This window comes from Heptranchias perlo, chromosome 10, assembly GCF_035084215.1.
Source record: "Heptranchias perlo isolate sHepPer1 chromosome 10, sHepPer1.hap1, whole genome shotgun sequence".
NCBI classification, from domain to species: domain Eukaryota; kingdom Metazoa; phylum Chordata; class Chondrichthyes; order Hexanchiformes; family Hexanchidae; genus Heptranchias; species Heptranchias perlo.
In genome coordinates, this window is record NC_090334.1 from 38,569,687 (window position 1) to 38,588,185 (window position 18,499).

At 40.5% G+C, this 18,499-nt stretch overlaps 1 pseudogene; it reads left to right on the forward strand.

The window, feature by feature from the left end:
- The first annotated feature begins 4,279 nt into the window (after positions 1 to 4,279).
- Positions 4,280 to 18,499, forward strand: part of LOC137326779 (putative nuclease HARBI1) — a 30,036-nt pseudogene continuing 15,816 nt past the window's right edge.

Sequence of the window (18,499 nt, forward strand, 5' to 3'; positions counted from 1 at the left end):
GCGTGGACTGCGAGGCTGCTGGGGCTGGTCATCCTGTTCGTCCTCCGACGATGTCAACGCACCACCCATCTGGCAGGTGTTGGTCTGAGGGGTTGTGCAGGGTAGGTGGGTGGGTCCTCGGACTGGGGCTGCGGTTTCGTGTCGGTCTGTCCTCTGGCTTGGCGGGGGGGGGTGGAGGGCAGGGGTTGCCCTATGTGACGCAGTGGCCTCCTGCGTGGGTGAGGGCTCTCCCCCGTGGAGCGCACCTTGGCACCTGCCACAGGCTGCTGGCTGCAACACGCTTGGTTGGAGAGGGACTGTTTCCCCCAGTGTGTGAAACTCACTGCCTTGAACGTAAAATCCCACACTTCCTCTTTTGACAGCTGCTTCAGCTCATTAACTGACCACAACGAGCAAGTTAAGTACTCTCAAGTGGAACCCCGCTGGCTTTAATTGCCTGCGGGATTCCCACCAGCGGGGCTTGCGCGCGCAGCCCCGCAGGTCAGCGCGGTACCCGGAAGTGGCCGGGATTTCGTCGCGATCCGGTCACGTGACCGGATATCGGGATTTTCTCGGCCGCCCCGCTGGGAACCGGCCGGAAACACGATCCCAAAATCGAGCCCAATATATTGATGGGACAAAATATATTATTGATGATGATGAGACAAAATATATTATTGATGTTGATGATGGGACAAAATATATTGATGATGGGACAAAATATATTATTGATGATGATGATGATGAGTCAAAATATATTATTGATGATGATGGAACAAAATATATTATTGATGATGATGATGGGACAAAATATATTGATGATGATGATGATTCTTGGACTAAATATATTGATGATGATGTTGATGATGGGACAAAATATATTATTGATGTTGATGATGGGACAAAATATATTATTGATGATGATGGGACAAAATATATTATTGATGTTGATGGGACAAAATATATTATTGATGATGATGGGACAAAATATATTATTGATGATGATGATGTTGATGATGGGACAAAATATATTATTGATGTTGATGGGACAAAATATATTATTGATGATGATGTTGATGGGACTAAATATATTATTGATGATGATGTTGATGATCGGACAAAATATATTATTGATGATGATGATGTTGATGATGGGACAAAATATATTATTGATGATGATGTTGATGATGGGACAAAATATATTGATGGGACAAAATATATTATTGATGATGGGACAAAATATATTAATGATGATGATGAGACAAAATATTTTATTGATGATGATTATGTTGATGATGGGACAAAATATATTATTGATGATGTTGATGATGGGACAAAATATATTATTGATGATGATGATGTTGATGGGACAAAATATATTATTGATGATGATGATGGGACAAAATATATTATTGATGATGATGTTGATGGGACAAAATATATTGATGATGGGACAAAATATATTAATGATGATGATGAGACAAAATATATTATTGATGGGACAAAATATATTGATGATGATGTTGATGATGGGACAAAATATATTATTGATGATGATGATGTTGATGATGGGACAAAATATATTATTGATGATTATGATGATGGGACAAAATATATTATTTATGATGATGGGACAAAATATATTGTTGATGATGGGACAAAATATATTAATGATGATGATGAGACAAAATATATTAGTGATGATGATGAGACAAAATATATTAGTGATGATGATGGGACAAAATATATTAATGATGATGATGGGACAAAATATATTGATGGGACAAAATATATTAATGATGATGTTGATGATTGGACAAAATATATTGATGATGATGGGACAAAATATATTATTGATGATGATGGGACAAAATATATTATTGATGATGATGGGACAAAATATATTATTGATGATGATTGGACAAAATATATTATTGATGATGGGACAAAATATATTATTGATGATGATGATGATTGGACAAAATATATTATTGATGTTGATGGGACAAAATATATTGATGGGACAAAATATATTGATGGTGATGGGACAAAATATATTGATGTTGATGGGACAAAATATATTGATGTTGATGGGACAAAATATATTGATAATGTTGATGGGACAAAATATATTGATGATTATGTTGATGGGACAAAATATATTATTGATGATGATGTTGATGATGGGACAAAATATATTGATGGGACAAAATATATTGATGATTATGTTGATGGGACAAAATATATTATTGATGATGATGTTGATGATGGGACAAAATATATTGATGGGACAAAATATATTATTGATGATGATGTTGATGATTGGACAAAATATATTGATGATGTTGATGGGACAAAATATATTGATGATGATGTTGATGGGACAAAATATATTGATGATGATGTTGATGGGACAAAATATATTGATGATGATGATGGGACAAAATATATTGATGATGTTGATGGGACAAAATATATTGATGTTGATGGGACAAAATATATTGATGTTGATGGGACAAAATATATTGATGATGATGATGATGGGACAAAATATATTGATGATGATGTTGGGACAAAATATATTGATGATGTTGATGGGACAAAATATATTGATGTTGATGGGACAAAATATATTGATGTTGATGGGACAAAATATATTGATGATGATGTTGATGGGACAAAATATATTGATGATGATGTTGATGGGACAAAATATATTATTGATGATGATGTTGATGATGGGACAAAATATATTGATGGGACAAAATATATTGATGATTATGTTGATGGGACAAAATATATTATTGATGATGATGTTGATGATGGGACAAAATATATTGATGGGACAAAATATATTATTGATGATGATGTTGATGATTGGACAAAATATATTGATGATGTTGATGGGACAAAATATATTGATGATGATGTTGATGGGACAAAATATATTGATGATGATGATGGGACAAAATATATTGATGATGTTGATGGGACAAAATATATTGATGTTGATGGGACAAAATATATTGATGTTGATGGGACAAAATATATTGATGATGATGATGATGGGACAAAATATATTGATGATGATGTTGGGACAAAATATATTGATGATGTTGATGGGACAAAATATATTGATGTTGATGGGACAAAATATATTGATGTTGATGGGACAAAATATATTGATGATGATGTTGATGGGACAAAATATATTGATGATGATGTTGATGGGACAAAATATATTGATGTTGATGGGACAAAATATATTGATGATGATGATGGGACAAAATATATTGATGATGTTGGGACAAAATATATTGATGATGATGTTGGGACAAAATATATTGATGATGATGTTGATGGGACAAAATATATTGATGATGGGACAAAATATATTGATGATGGGACAAAATATATTGATGATGGGACAAAATATATTGATGATGATGATTCTTGGACAAAATATATTGATGATGATTCTTGGACAAAATATATTGATGATGATGTTGATGGGACAAAATATAATGTTGATGATGGGACAAAATATATTGATGTTGATGGGACAAAATATATATTGATGATGATGGGACAAAATATATTATTGATGATGATGATGGGACAAAATATATATTCTTGATGTTGATGATGGGACAAAATATATTATTGATGTTGATGGGACAAAATATATTATTGATGATGATGATGTTGATGATGGGACAAAATATATTGATGGTGATGGGACAAAATATATTGATGGTGATGGGACAAAATATATTGATGATTATGTTGATGGGACAAAATATATTGATGATTATGTTGATGGGACAAAATATATTGATGATTTATGTTGATGGGACAAAATATATTGATGATGATGTTGATTCTTGGACAAAATATATTGATGATGATGGGACAAAATATATTGATGATGATGTTGATTCTTGGACAAAATATATTGATGATGATGATTCTTGGACAAAATATATTGATGATGATGATTCTTGGACAAAATATATTGATGATGATGGGACAAAATATATTGATGGGACAAAATAAGATGATGTTGATTCTTGGACAAAATATATTGATGATCATGTTGCTTCTTGGACAAAATATATTGATGATGATGATTCTTGGACAAAATATATTGATGATGCTGATGATTCTTGGACAAAATATATTGATGATGCTGATGATTCTTGGACAAAATATATTGATGATGATGATGATGGGACAAAATATATTGATGTTGATTCTTGGACAAAATATATTGATGTTGATTCTTGGACAAAATATATTGATGGAGACAAAATATGATGATGGGACAAAATATATTGATGGGATAAATGATGATGAGACAAAAGATGATGATGTTGAGACAAAATACATTGATGGGATAAATGATGATGATGAGACAAAATATATTGATGGGATAAATGATGATGATGAGACAAAATATATTGATGATGATGATGATGAGACAAAATATATTGATGATGATGAGACAAAATATATTGATGATGACGACGAGTTTGAAAAATGGATGGTCGTTCCACGGAAGAATTCATTATGTTTAAATTATTGGACTGTGCTAAAGTATCCCATATGGACAGGAAGCTTGTCTTAACTGGTGTTCAATTCTCTGACAGAGACTCTGTTAGATCAGATGTCTGAAGCTTTAAAAAAATTCCTAGGGAAATATTCATTCCCTTTGGCCCTCATGGATCACATGGGGCCTTCTGCTGTAACACACAGAATGGAGGATTCCATGGTGACCAGGTTTAGAGATGATGCAGACACTGAAAGCAGGTGCCAAGCTTGATTTTGGAATTCTCACGAGACTGGATGGAGATGTCAATGTGATGAATGGATTAGGGACGGGCAGACTAGGGATGAGTGCTAGCAAAGTGGATCTGGCTATATAGACAGGTAGCAAATTGGGTACAGGAATTATGCCTGACTGAATTCCAGGAATGGCTAAGGACAAATCAGGAGGTGCTTATGTTGTAGCTCTCTATCATTGTGATGAATTTCCCAGAGTGTGGATGCAAGGTATTTGAGACCACTCATGTGGACTGTAGCTCTGAGGCAGAGGATGAAATTAATACATCTAAATAAATTATTCTGGTCATAAGGAGTTTTAATCTGGTGATGAAAGTGTTAGTTGTGGATTCTTTCAATTGTATGGTACTAGATATTGTGTGTACTTTGACTGTTTGTGGGGTGGATTGGTTAACATGTTACCTTGACTCACTCAGCAGTGAAGATTGATGCAAGGCTAAAGAATACAAAAGTTTGACCTGCTTTTTGATTTGGTGATGACAACACCTTGAGGTCACTCAAGCAAGTAGTCATACCATGTAAAATTGCTAGCGAAAGCCATTTTATAAGCACAGATGTAGTCTTGAGTGAGATACCTGTGCTTTTGGGAAAACCTTCCATGGAACATGATAAGGTGATTATGTAAACTGTCAGTCAACTGATTTTCCAAATCAGTGCATTCTTGTGTCACCTTTAATGAAACCTAATGTTTCTCATCAGCATGTCAGACAGGTATTAATGGCATTGGGTGTTCACAATAGGTGAGGAAAAAGACAAATTGTCCTGAAATTACATAAACAATTTGCCCACCCTGCTGGCCAATGTTTAACAATTCTGCTGAAAGATGTGGGTGTAGTGGATAAGTGTTCTTGGCTGATAGAAGAAATTTGTAAAGTATAGATGGATGCTTCTGTGTCCTATTGTAAGTGTCCCTTTGGCATAGGAATTTAACAAGGTTGTGGCCATGGATTTAAAGGTATAGAACAAAGCCAGAAATATATTCATCCCACATTTTATTGACCTACCTACAATGTTTAGTATTTCTTCCCTAATACATAATAAGGAGGTTATTCTTGATCAGATTATGGAAAATGGATAGGGACTGGGCTTGGGATACCAGCCAAATTTTTGACTGATAATGGAGGGAAATTTGCTCATAAACTTCAGAGAAGTGTGAAAATATAAACATACTTGTCATGACTACAGTGGCTGAGAGCCCTTTTAGCAGTGGTCTTTGTGAAAGGAATCTGACAGTGAACATCACGTCAGCAAACGATCATGTACTAAGAGTCTCAGATACAGCAAGAAGGAGATCTTGCAGTCGTAGTCCCTATGGGTGTAGAAGCCGGAGCTTGAATAGATCAGACAGTGAAATGATGACCACTGAACCATCACGTCATAAAACGAGAAGCAGAAGTCCTCCTAACTGAAGTTTTGGTGGCTGCTAATAGACTTGAGGATAGAAGAATAAGGGAGGCGAAACAGAGGGAGTCGGAAAGAATTTGCCATTTATTCTGAGGTGCCAGATAAGGGTCAACCAGCTTTGTCACATAGATGGGTTTGCACTGAAAGTCCTTGCAGATGAGACTTATAAGTGAGGTTGGTAACTAGGGGTTTTGAGGAGAAATTGGGTGATATAGATGTTAGTGGATTCTCCCACTGCTGGAAAGGTAATTTTAATCTTTTTGGCTCTTTTGGCCACATATTCTTGGGCGTGTAGATTGACTTAAGCTGCATTTTTGCTGGGCAATACTTTTCAGCGAGAAGTTTTTCTGAAACCGCTTAGAGGCAGCAGATACAGAAGGAAAATTATGGAAGCTAAACAAATGCATGTATGGCCTGATTGATGCTTCTAGGGCACAGTATTTTTCGGTGAGATCTGTTTTGCTAAAAATAGGTTGTGTTCAGCTAAAAGCAGATTCCGCCATATTTTATTGATACCATAAAGGCAAACTTTCAGGCATCTTTATGATGCATGTTAATTTCTTATGGGGAGGTACTGCAGAATTTGAGAAATTCATCACTGTTAAAATTGGGAGTCGGGCCTGTGGGGCTTTTAAATATATTGGTTTTGATATCAAGCAAAGTGGGTCTTGTATAACTTTAAATCAGCAGTCCCATTTAGAGAGTGTTAATCCCATCACGGCTAACTGTACTAGGTCATCACAAAAAGGTAATGTTCTGTCTCTTTAGAGAGAGAGAGAGAGAGATTATGAACTTTGAGCACTCAGGCTAGACCTAATGCTAGTTTTGATGTGTTGGCGTTAAGTGCTTCAATGAAACACCCCATAGCAGGGAATGTTTTAAGGGCGAATAAAACATTATGGAAATTAAATTTCCATACATGTGTGCTTAAGTTCCCATCCTTAGGTGACCCAAAGAAAATGAAGTTCGTTATCTTTAGTAATGCATCACATGCTAATCTTCCTGATGGATATTCTAGTGCAGCAGGTTTCATAATTTTTCTTGTGGGTGAAAACGGGATGTGTTGCCCTTTTGGCTTGGGGAGCTAAGAAAATAAAAAGGGTGGTTAAAGTACTCTAGTTGCTGAGACACTGGCTGTCACAGATGCAGTAGATATGGGGATATATTTGGCAAATATTTTGGGTAACATCCTGTATAATGGGAGGACTGATGCTAGTATACCCATAGAATGTTATGTGGACAATCGGTCCTTAGGGGATAATGTACACTCTACTAAAAATGTAAGTGGAAAACATCTACGGATTGATCTTGCTAGTTTAAAACAAATGCTGGAGAGAAAGGAAATCTCCAAAATTAAATGGGTAGATTCAAGTCACCAACTATCTAATTGTTTTACCAAAAGAGGTACATGTACAAAGAGGCTTATCCTGGAGAAGGGTCAGATCACAATGTAATGTTTTGTTGAATATGATTTATTTTTATTTGCTTGTGTTTATACATTGTCCTTTTTTGATTTTTTAAAAAGAATCTGTTAATTGTATATAAATCAATTGATGAATGATTAAGCTCGGGTGCACGAGCAATTGGGAACGCTCTGGCTCCCATATATAAGGGAGAGGTTGTGGGTTTTTGGTGTGAGGGATGCATTTGATGTAATGTGAATCCCAGCAAATAAAGTTTATAAGTAACTAAATGTTTTCAGTTGTTCACTGTCTGGCTGCCCATTTATAACCTGGGGAGAGGACAATGGGAACGTGGCCAATTGCAGGTCTCCTGTTCCTTCTAGCTCCACATCATACTTGCCTTTTTGCTTGCGGCTGTTAGGCTGCATCTACGCCTGCTCCGCTTAGCAGCTCAATTTCCGAGAAGAGTCCTAAAACAGGCAAAAGGCCCATTAAGGGGCCTAACACCTATTTTAGGTGGCTGCCCCAGATGCCTGACAATGGGCCAGTCCCAAAATCAGGTCGGACATCTTTCAGGCATCCTTGGGGCGCAGGACATTGGCCCCCAAATTTTGCCCATTTTATGCCCATATAATGGGTGCAATGAGATGCAATGTATACCCCTTTAGTATATCATGAATTACTTAATTTTTATTTTACAGCTTCCAGTGTTATTTATTGTCTTCAGTTCTGAATTTTGCAATGATTTTTGTTCATTAAATTATAGTTTATATTCTGTAGTTGTTGTCACTTTTTAAAAATGTTATTCCCTTAACATATGACTAGAATGTATAACCGTATTATTTAAATGTTTGCGATTTGATGCAATTCTACACACTTTTTTTAAACAAAGCTATGAATTTCCCCACAGATTTTACAAAGAAAATTACATTATAAAATCCATCTTGAACTGTTAGAATACAACTTATGGTACACATCAGTAAAACACAAGCTAAATGGAATTTTGCTATTGTCCAAAAAATCCATTACAGTTCCATTTACAAAAGCCATGAAATGCTTTTCATATGCCACGGTTTGTTTCTAACAAATAAGTACATTTTACAGATTGCTTCCCTTTTCTGGATAATAAGCCCCAGAAAGTACTACTTTCCTTCAGACTGGGAGAAATATATAACACTAACTCAATAAATCCTTTACCGCACCATGTAGAATCACGACCTTTTGTGTATTGTTCAGTGGCTGATAAAGACCATGGGCTCGAATTTAGCAGGCCTGCGGGTTCCCAGCGGGTGGTCCTCCGGGAGCGTCGAAAACGCGGACGGCGAAATTAGTGGGTTGCCCACGCGATCGTAGCAGGCAACACACTAATCGGAATCAATTACCTGCTCCTCCGGGGTCCACGGCGCTGGCCTGCGCGTCGGTCGGGCTGCGCATGCGCAGTACGATCTGTCAGCTGGAGGCTCTCTAGTTAAAGGGGCAGTCCTCCACTGACAGATGCTGCAACCAATGGGACAAATTGCAGCATGGAGCAGCCCAGGGGGAAGGCTGCTCCCAGTTTAATGATGCCTCACCCCAGCTATCATCAGATGGGGTGAGGAGGACAGGGAGGACACAGATCTTCCCCCTGGCGGGCGGGAGGAAGCGGCCTGCCTCTGCCACCAAGAAGGCCTGGCTCGAGGTGGCAGAGGGGGTCACCTGCGCCACCAACATATGGCCCACCTGCATACAGTGCAGGAGGCGCTGCAATGACCGCAGTAGGTCCGCCACAGTGAGAACACGAAGTCTTTCCCCTACACTCCGTCTGCCACAACACTGCCCCCACCCCAAATCTCCTTCGGCACCGCCAACACTATTCTGTCACATCACCCTTCATACCCACTCACACCCCGTCCTCATCTTACCTCCACCAACTCACCTCGCCAGTACTCACCCTGCCACTAAAACGCAACCCACTCCTCATACAATCTCATGGCTCCATCCCATACTCACCCTCTCGTGCATCTCCCTCACGGCCAGCCTCACTCAACCTGCCACCACCTGTGCTGCAGCCACAGGGCATGCATCACATATGTGCAGTAGGCAGGGTAAGGCAAACGTCTCGTCAGCATGAAGGGGGTGCACAAGGGTGTCTGAGGGTTTGTCATGGGTGTTACCCATATTGAATTTCAGAGCCACAAACAGCACACATTATATTGACACCACCACTGCCATGTCTCCGCGAATCCTGTCCGTTGTGTCCAATAATGCCCGCTCCTGGGTATCACTATGAGGACCCACCACTGATGCCACCCATCGTGTTACTGCAGAGTAGGTGCAGGTGTATTTGCAGGGCTCGTCCGCGCAGACGACTGAGAGACATCGGCGGTGTAGCCGGCTGCACCCTGGAAGGATGCGGAGGAGAAGGTGTGGAGGGCAGTGGTGACTTTGCCAGCGACAGGTAAGCAGTTGGTGCTGGGGCCAGCCAGGAGCAGCTCGGCATGAAAGAGGCTGCAGATCTCCACGACTACATGTCGAGCGAATCTGCGCCTCCCTGTGCACTGCTGCTCGGAGAGGTCCGGGGAGCTGCGCCTCGGTCTGTGGACCCTGTGGCGAGGGTAGTGCCCTCTGCGACGCGTCTCTCTCTGTGGTAGCCCTCCCTCCTGCTGTGCAGGTGGGCGTGCAACAACACCGTGTTGGGGGGATCCACGTCTCTGCGGCGGACGGCGTGGACTGCGAGGCTGCTGGTGCTGGTCATGCTCTTCGTCCTCCGAGGGTGTCCACACACCACCCAACTGGCAGGTGTTGGTCTGAGGGGTTGTGCAGGGTAGGTGTGTGGTTCCTCGGACTGGGGCTGCGGTCTCGTGTCGGTCTGTCCTCTGGCTTGGCGGGGGGTGGTGGAGGGCAGGGGTTGCCCTATGTGACGCGGTGGCCTCCTGCGTGGGTGAGGGCTCTCTCCCGTGGAGCGCACCTTGGCACCTGCCACAGGCTGCTGGCTGCAACACGCCTGGTTGGATGGAGACTGTTTCCCCCAGTGTGGGAAACTCACTGCCTTGAAGCTAAAATCCCACACTTCCTCTTTTGACAGCTGCTTCAGCTCATTAACTGACCACAATGAGCAAGTTAAGTACTCTCAAGTGGAACCCCGCTGGCTTTAATTGCCTGCGGGATTCCCACCAGCGGGGCTTGCGCGCGCAGCCCCACACGTCAGCGCGGTACCCGGAAGTGGCCGGGATTTCGTCGCGATCCGGTCACGTGACCGGAGATCGGGATTTTCGGGGTCCCCCCGCTCGAAACCCGCAGGTAACCCGACCCTAAAATCGAGCCCCATATGTTAGTGGATTTTTCCCATTACTGTCTTGCAACAAAAATCCTTCAACAATAACTTCAGCATATAATCCCAGCCTGAGTGGTTATTAAACAACAAGCTATAATAGATTGAATCACAACAGTGTAATAATTACAATACAACTGTCTTCAGATTACATTACATGACAAGCAATTAATACAACTTGGTTTTCCCAGACTCAAACTGATCAGGTCTGACCTCTTAGGCTGTCTTGGGCTGGACTTCCAACTGTCCATAGAACCATAGAAAAGATACAGCACAGAAGGGGCCATTCGGCCCATCGTGTCCGTGCCAGCTCTAAGAACAACCAGGTGCCCATTCTAATCCCACCTTCCAGCACCCGGTCTGTAGCCCTGCAGCTTACAGCACTTTAGATGCAGGTCCAGGTACTTTAAGAGTTGAGGGTCCCTGCCTCTACCACCAATTCAGGCAGTGAATTTCATACACCCACCACTCTCTGGGTAAAAAAGTTTTTCCTTCTGCCACTCAGCTTCAATCTATGTCCTCTAGTTCTTGAACTCTCTGCTAGGGGAAACAGATACTTCCTGTCTACTCTATCTGGGCCTTTCATAATTTTGTACACCTCAATCAAGCCACCCCTCAGCCTCCTCTGCTCCAAGGAAAACAACCCCAGCCTATCCAATCTCTCCTCATAGCTGCAATTTTCAAGCCCTGGCAACATTCTTGTAAATCTTCTCTGCACTCTCTCCAGAGCAATCACATCCTTCCTGTAATGTCCAGAGCTGCGCACAATACTCCAGCTGTGGCCTCACCAGCGTTTTATACAGTTCCATCATTACATCCCTGCTTTTGTATTCTATACCTTGGCTAATAACGGAGAGCATTCCATATGCCTTCTTCATAACCTTATCTACCTGTACTGCCACCTTCAGGGACCTGTGCACATGCACTCCAAGGTCTCACTTCCTCTACCCCTCTATATATTCCTGTTTACTGCATATTCCCTTTTTACTGTTGGCCCTCCCTAAGTGCATTACCTGACACTTCTCCAGGTTGAACTCCATTTGCCACTTTTCCACCCACTCCACCAACCCATTGATATCATCTTGGAGTCTACAGCTATTCTCTTCACTATCAACTACACGGCCAATTTTTGTCATCTGCAAACTTGCCAGTCATGCCCCCTACATTCAAGTCCAAATCATTAATATATACCACAAACAGCAAGGGACCCAACACTGAGCCCTGTGGCACATTATTGGAAACGGATTTCCATTCGCAAAGACATCCATCGACTTTAACCTTTGTTTCCTGTTACTGAGCCAATTTTGGATCCAATTTGCCACATTTCCCTGTATCCCATGGGCTTTTACTTTTCTGACCAGTCTGCCATGTGGGATCTTGTCAAATGCCTTACTAAAATCCATGTCAACAACATCCACTGCACTACCCTCATCAATCCTCCTTGTCACTTCCTCAAAGAATTCAAACAGATTTGTAAGGCATGACTTTCCCTGAACAAATCCATGCTGACTATCCCTGATTAAACCATGCCTTTCCAAGTGACAGTTTATCCTATCTCTCAGTATTGATTCTAATAGTTTGCCCACCACCGAGGTGAGACTGACCGGCCTATAATTGTTCGGCCTTTCCCTCGTACCCTTTTTAAACAATGGTACTACATTTGCAGTCCTCTGGTACCTCCCCTGTATCTAGTGAGGATTGGAAAATGATCCTTAGAGCATCCGCTATTTCCTCCCTGGCTTCCTTCAATAGCCTAGGAAACAATCCATCCAGCCCTGGTGACTATCAACTTTCAAGGATTCCAGTCCCTCTAGTACTTCCCCTCTCATAATGTCTACCTTATCCAATATTTCACACCCCTCCTCTTTAACTACTACATCTGGATCATCCCTTTCCTTTGTGAATACGGAGACAAAATATTCATTTAAATCCCTACCCACATCCTCTGCTTCTATACACAAGTTACCCTTATCGTCCCTGATAGGTCCCACCTTTTCCTTAGCTATCCTCTTGTTCTTAATGTACTGATAAAACATCTTTGGGTTTTCTTTAATCTTACTTGCTAATATTTTTTCATGCCCTCTCTTTGCTTTCCTTATTTCCTTTTTTACGTCACCCCTGTACTTTCTATATTCCTCTAGGCTTTCTGCAGTATTTAGTTTTCTGTGACAGTCATCAGCTTTCTTTTTCTTGCCCCGTATACTTCTAGACAACCAGGGGGCTCTAAATTTAGCAGTGCCACCCTTTTCCTTTGAGGGGACGTCTCAGACCTCTAACTTTTGGGAGGGAGCATGCCCTATCTTTATACTATTCAGCTGCGTTGTTCTGTATGTAAGCGTCTCTGGGCTATCTCCTAGTCATAAGTCATCCCACTGAGCTGATGCCACGTTAGCAACTCAAGATAAGCTGTTTTACATAATGTAGCTAATAACCTTAACCTTCATTTCTGTTTACAAGCTGTTAGGTTCCTCTGAGGAATGCGTGACCCTTATGAGTGCAGCCCCCCTATTTGGCCTTGCATGGCCCCACCAATGTCTGTTTCTTAGCAACAACATCTCCCGTCTAGATACGGGCCATCTCTTGACCTTTTTGGGTGTTATATTTCTGAAGTTTCAGCATTCTGTCTTTTACAAACAGTCTTTGTTCATGCACCGAGACACAACTTACCACCCCCTCCCCCCCCCCACCCCCAACTCCAACATCTGCCCTCTAGCTAAGGTGCTTGGGAGCTCTATGCGAGATGGGATCCTTGACTAGTAGTTTTAAACCATATTCTTACACCATACAAAAAGAAAGAACTTGCTTTCATATAAAGCCTTTCATGACCTCCGGACCTCCCAAAGCGGTTAATAGCCAATGAAGTACTTTTAGAAATCTTGTCACTGTTGTGATATCGGAAATGTAGCAGTTAATTTGCACACAGCAAGGTCCCACAAACAGCAAGGTGATAATGACCAAATCATCTGTTTTAGTGATGTTGGTTGAAGGATAAATATTGACCAGGACACTGGGGAGAACTCCTCTAGTCTTCTACGAAATATTGCCATGGGGTCTTTTACATCCACCTGAGAGGGCAGACAGGGCCTCGGTTTAATGTCTCATCCAAAAGACAGCACCTCTGACAGTTCAGCATTCACTCAGCACTACACTGAAGTCATAGGATTTCAGATTTAATCAAAAATGTAATGTTACTAGAAGTGATGTGCAAATTTTCAAAAGGTGAGGATTGGTGACCTGGGTCAGCAGACATAGAGCCAATCTTAAACCAACAAAACTCTACATTTGAGAGTTTTTCCAATAGCAGCCGTGGGTGGGGATGTCCTGGTAACACTGTTTGCATTCAAATGATGCATTCTGACTAACTTCAGGCACTTTTACACTTTGCAGTTTAGATCTTAATCTTTTTTTAAAAAAAGGAAAAATGAAATGACATTTGGATTTTCAACAAGACCATCAATTCCCCAAAGGTTACCTCAACATCCACTCTCCCACACCAATTTTCCACTTCCCCTATCTCCTTCACTACTATCCATTCCCATCACTCCAAGTCAGCTCCTAATCTGAGTCCTGCTATGAAGTGGTTACAGCTGTTGCATATCATAGGCATGAACTCCTGTTTTGGTGAGAATTTCTATCTTATAGTGTGCAATGGTGAGAATCATTTAGCTGCAGGATGCAGGTAGGAGCTCACAGAAGAGGGACCTGATCCATGCCGATTTTTGTCAGCAAACACTGGCTTGTAGACCCGGCCCCTCAAATACTGACAGTGGGAGATGTATAAGGCTTTGGGGTGTCAACGTCAAGATGCAATTATGACCGGCTTGAACTTGCTTGGAAAACAGTCTCAGCCAATGACGATGGCGATTAGTGGGAATCGTGAGGAAATGCCCTTTAGTGGCAGGTTTAGAGTAGCACAGGAACAACTAGTTGGCACTCGAGCCAACAGCATCACAAGCCTGCTACACATGAGAGAAGGCACTACCTCCCAGAAATAATACCACCAAGACCTCCATCAGTGCCTTTACTGAAGTCAGAGTTGAGAGCAGCCAATCATCAGTGTAACTCCCTCAACTGAAGGAATATTTATGGCACATCCACAACACATATGCACTTTTAATGTATCTTACAGTCTGTCTTTTTGTGTAGAAAATAAATTCAATTGTTCAAAAGCTAAACAAAGTGACTGACTGCTGAACTGTTGCCCCCAAGCAGCATTAAACATGGACAAATTGTTCATTGGTGCATTGTCCTAAAGCTATGCCACTTTTTTGTCCTGTCTATTTGTTCAGTAAAATTGGCCAGCATATGAATACTGGGGCTGTCTCAAAGTAAACAGAATCAGACTGAGTTGGATTCAAATCTTTAGGTCATATTGTATGAGTGGCATAAACTAATTTGTTTTGCATACATGCATTAGTCACATCTATACCCTAGGATACCATCACTTGCAAATGGTTTAAGCATGGTAGTGATTCTTAAGAGAGAACTTGAAAATAATTAAGGGAAATAAAGAACACAAGTTTTGCCACTTTGCATATATTTTATGTCCTGAATTATATTATACCTATTGGTTGAATAGCATGTTAGCCTTAGATGTTGCTGTGAAGAAAGAATTAGACTCCAGGGTCAAAAAGTTAAGTTCTATTAGTTTTAAAAGTAATGACTCATCAATCATCACTAAAGTATGGTTGTATAACTCTTTGATCCACATAATACTGCTGTAAGGATGAAAGACCAGAAATATAACTGGAGCGGGACAAAAGAGGATTGATGCATTTGGCCATAAATGTCCCTGAAAATTCCAGAAGACCTGGCTCCAAGACAGAATGGAGAACAGCATCATGTCAGAAAATATGACAAAACACCAGCACCATGTTCAAACAAGGAATTGGTCATATGACTTACATTACTCTGACAAGATTGTCCAATATGATTCATGACAGTCTGGTGCAATTATATAGTGCAAATTCTGTTGGTATACTATTGAGCATATGATTGTGAAGAGTCTTTCTGCTGTGTAAAAATTCATTGCAGATGGGATTGAAGAATATATTGAGTAGCAGCACTGGCTGATTACAGCTAAAATAGAGTTTGTGCTTTTGTGGTACATTCAAAGTAGGGTGACTTTCTTACAATCAAGACTATGCACAAGCACAAAATTATAATATTTTGGGATTTATATGTTCACACATGTTCAATGTTGGCGAGTTTTCAGGATGTGTAAAGACTGGTGGATACTTATAATAGTTAGCGCTGCCTGACATTCATACCAGGGACCTAGTGCAATGATGGCAGATTGGCACAGACCGAGAACTTTTATGCTGCTTTCATACTGGTATCATTGTGGCCTCTACTTCATATTGCTTTGATATCCATTTCACTCAGCACCTAAACTTTTAACTGCTCCATGTTATAGCTGTTAATTTGAAGTCAGGAGGATCACAAAGTAGTAAGAAGCACATTCAAATAATTTAATTTTTCCTGTAAGTTATGCAAACTATCTTGTGGTCAAAAATAAACAGTTTTGTCTCATGTGAAAATGATTTAACTGCTGAGAAAGGCATACTTTTTCTTCATTATCTAATTTATTACTTATGGCCATTCAAAACAATCCTAGAAGTAACAATTCATCATGTGATAGCTGCATGAAGGAATAAAATATAAATAGAATTTAGGAAATTCACTGCTATGGATTTAACAGTATTTTTGTTGAAGTCGTGTTGCACTTAATTAATAATTGATATACTTAACCAAAGATTGCGTTGATTGCTAATAAGAAAATTGGGATTTTAACAAACTACAGGGTAAAAGCTAAAACTGTAGTGTGGTACTAATTGTATTGTTGGAAGTGCCATCCTTTGGATGAGACATTAAACCATGTCAGGTGAATACTATTCAAAGAAAAGGAGGGTGTTCTCCCAGTGTCTGGCCAGCAACAACAACTTGCATTTATATAGCGCCTTTAATGTAGTAAACCGTCCCAAGGCACTTTACAGGAGCGATTTGTCAAACAAAATTTGACACCGAGCCACAAGGAGATATTAGGATAGGTGACCAAAAGTTTCTTCAAAGAGAAGGGTTTAAAGGAGGAGAGAAAAGTAGAGAGGTTTAGGGAGGGACTGCCAGAGCTTTTGGCCTAAGCAGCTGAAGGCATGGCCACCAACCAATGGTGGAGTGATTTTAAAATCCTCCCTTGGCTAATATTCATCCCTCTGTTAATACCATCAAATGCAGATTAATTGATCATTCACCTCACTGCCATTTGAGGGATTTTCCTGTGTGCAAAATGGCTGCTGTATTTTCCTACATAAGTGAGTGCACTTCAAAATAATTCATGAGGTAAAGTGCTTTGAGATGTGAATATGCTTTACAATGCAAATCTTTCTTTCCATACAAAGATAGTATTGGCTGCATACGTTTGAGTGGCCTTGAAAAAATCTTTCCATATACACAGCTTAAGTCCTCAAACTCCAGTGCAAGAAGATTTTGTTGCTTTATCACAATGTTTAAAACAGATTCTGTCACTTCAATACAATCATTTAGGACAGGGTGCAAGGTTTAAACCTCTTTACAATTAATCTAATACAACCTGCAATGTTCCCATTCCTTCCATTGATGCACATTGAATGTTGTACATTATTTCAAAATTTAAATTCAAATACTTATTTGTCACTTTTCTCTTAAACATTGCTTTTGTAATCTGCTTTATGACAGGCCCATTAATAAACCAGATTGGGGTGGGGGTGGGGGGAAAGCAGCTGCTTAATTCTTAAATTTACAGGCAGATTTGTACTTTGGAGGAAAACGTGCCAGCTGCCCAGATATCCTGCGGCGACCGTCTTCCCCCAGCTATCCTGCGGCGACCGCCTAGTTTGTATGCCAAAGTACCGGTACTTTGGCATACAAACTAAAAGGTCCCAACTTTGAAGCCCACTCCATGCTAAATCGGCTGTTCTCAGGTGTGGTAATAGTGGAGTCTCTAGAATTGAGCCCAGCACCCTGGCAGTTGGGAAAAACAGCCAGGGTTCCCACTCTTGACAATCTGTGCTGGAAAATGAAGGTGGATTGACACTGAGTGAGGTCAGGATTAGTTTTGATAGTCAATGTGAAGGTTTGCGCATGAGGTATCATTGTCATTTGGAGGGCTGGGTGAAACCTGGAACTCTATTCGGAAGGTGAGGGGGAAAAATGGAAGAAAAAATGAAGGTGTATTACACTATATTGTTTGTATTAGTGTTTATGGTAGAACAACACCTGATTGAAATAAATTTGCTGCAAACGCTAGGTGACACCAGATAGATTAATAAGTATTTTATTTTGCAAAGACTGGTTCTGCTGTGTGCATCTTGGAAGCAGATTAGAGAAAATAAAATGAGCTAAAAATAGTCTCAATGTGATTGTGCTAACGGTACAAAAACATAATCAGAGGGCCGGTAGCATGGCTGCAGCTATACAACCGCAAAAACTCTGTTGGGTTTAAGTGTGCTGGTTGGTATGGGAAAACACATATCTGACAGAACATTGACCCTCATTATTGATTCTCCAGTCAACTTTACAGAAA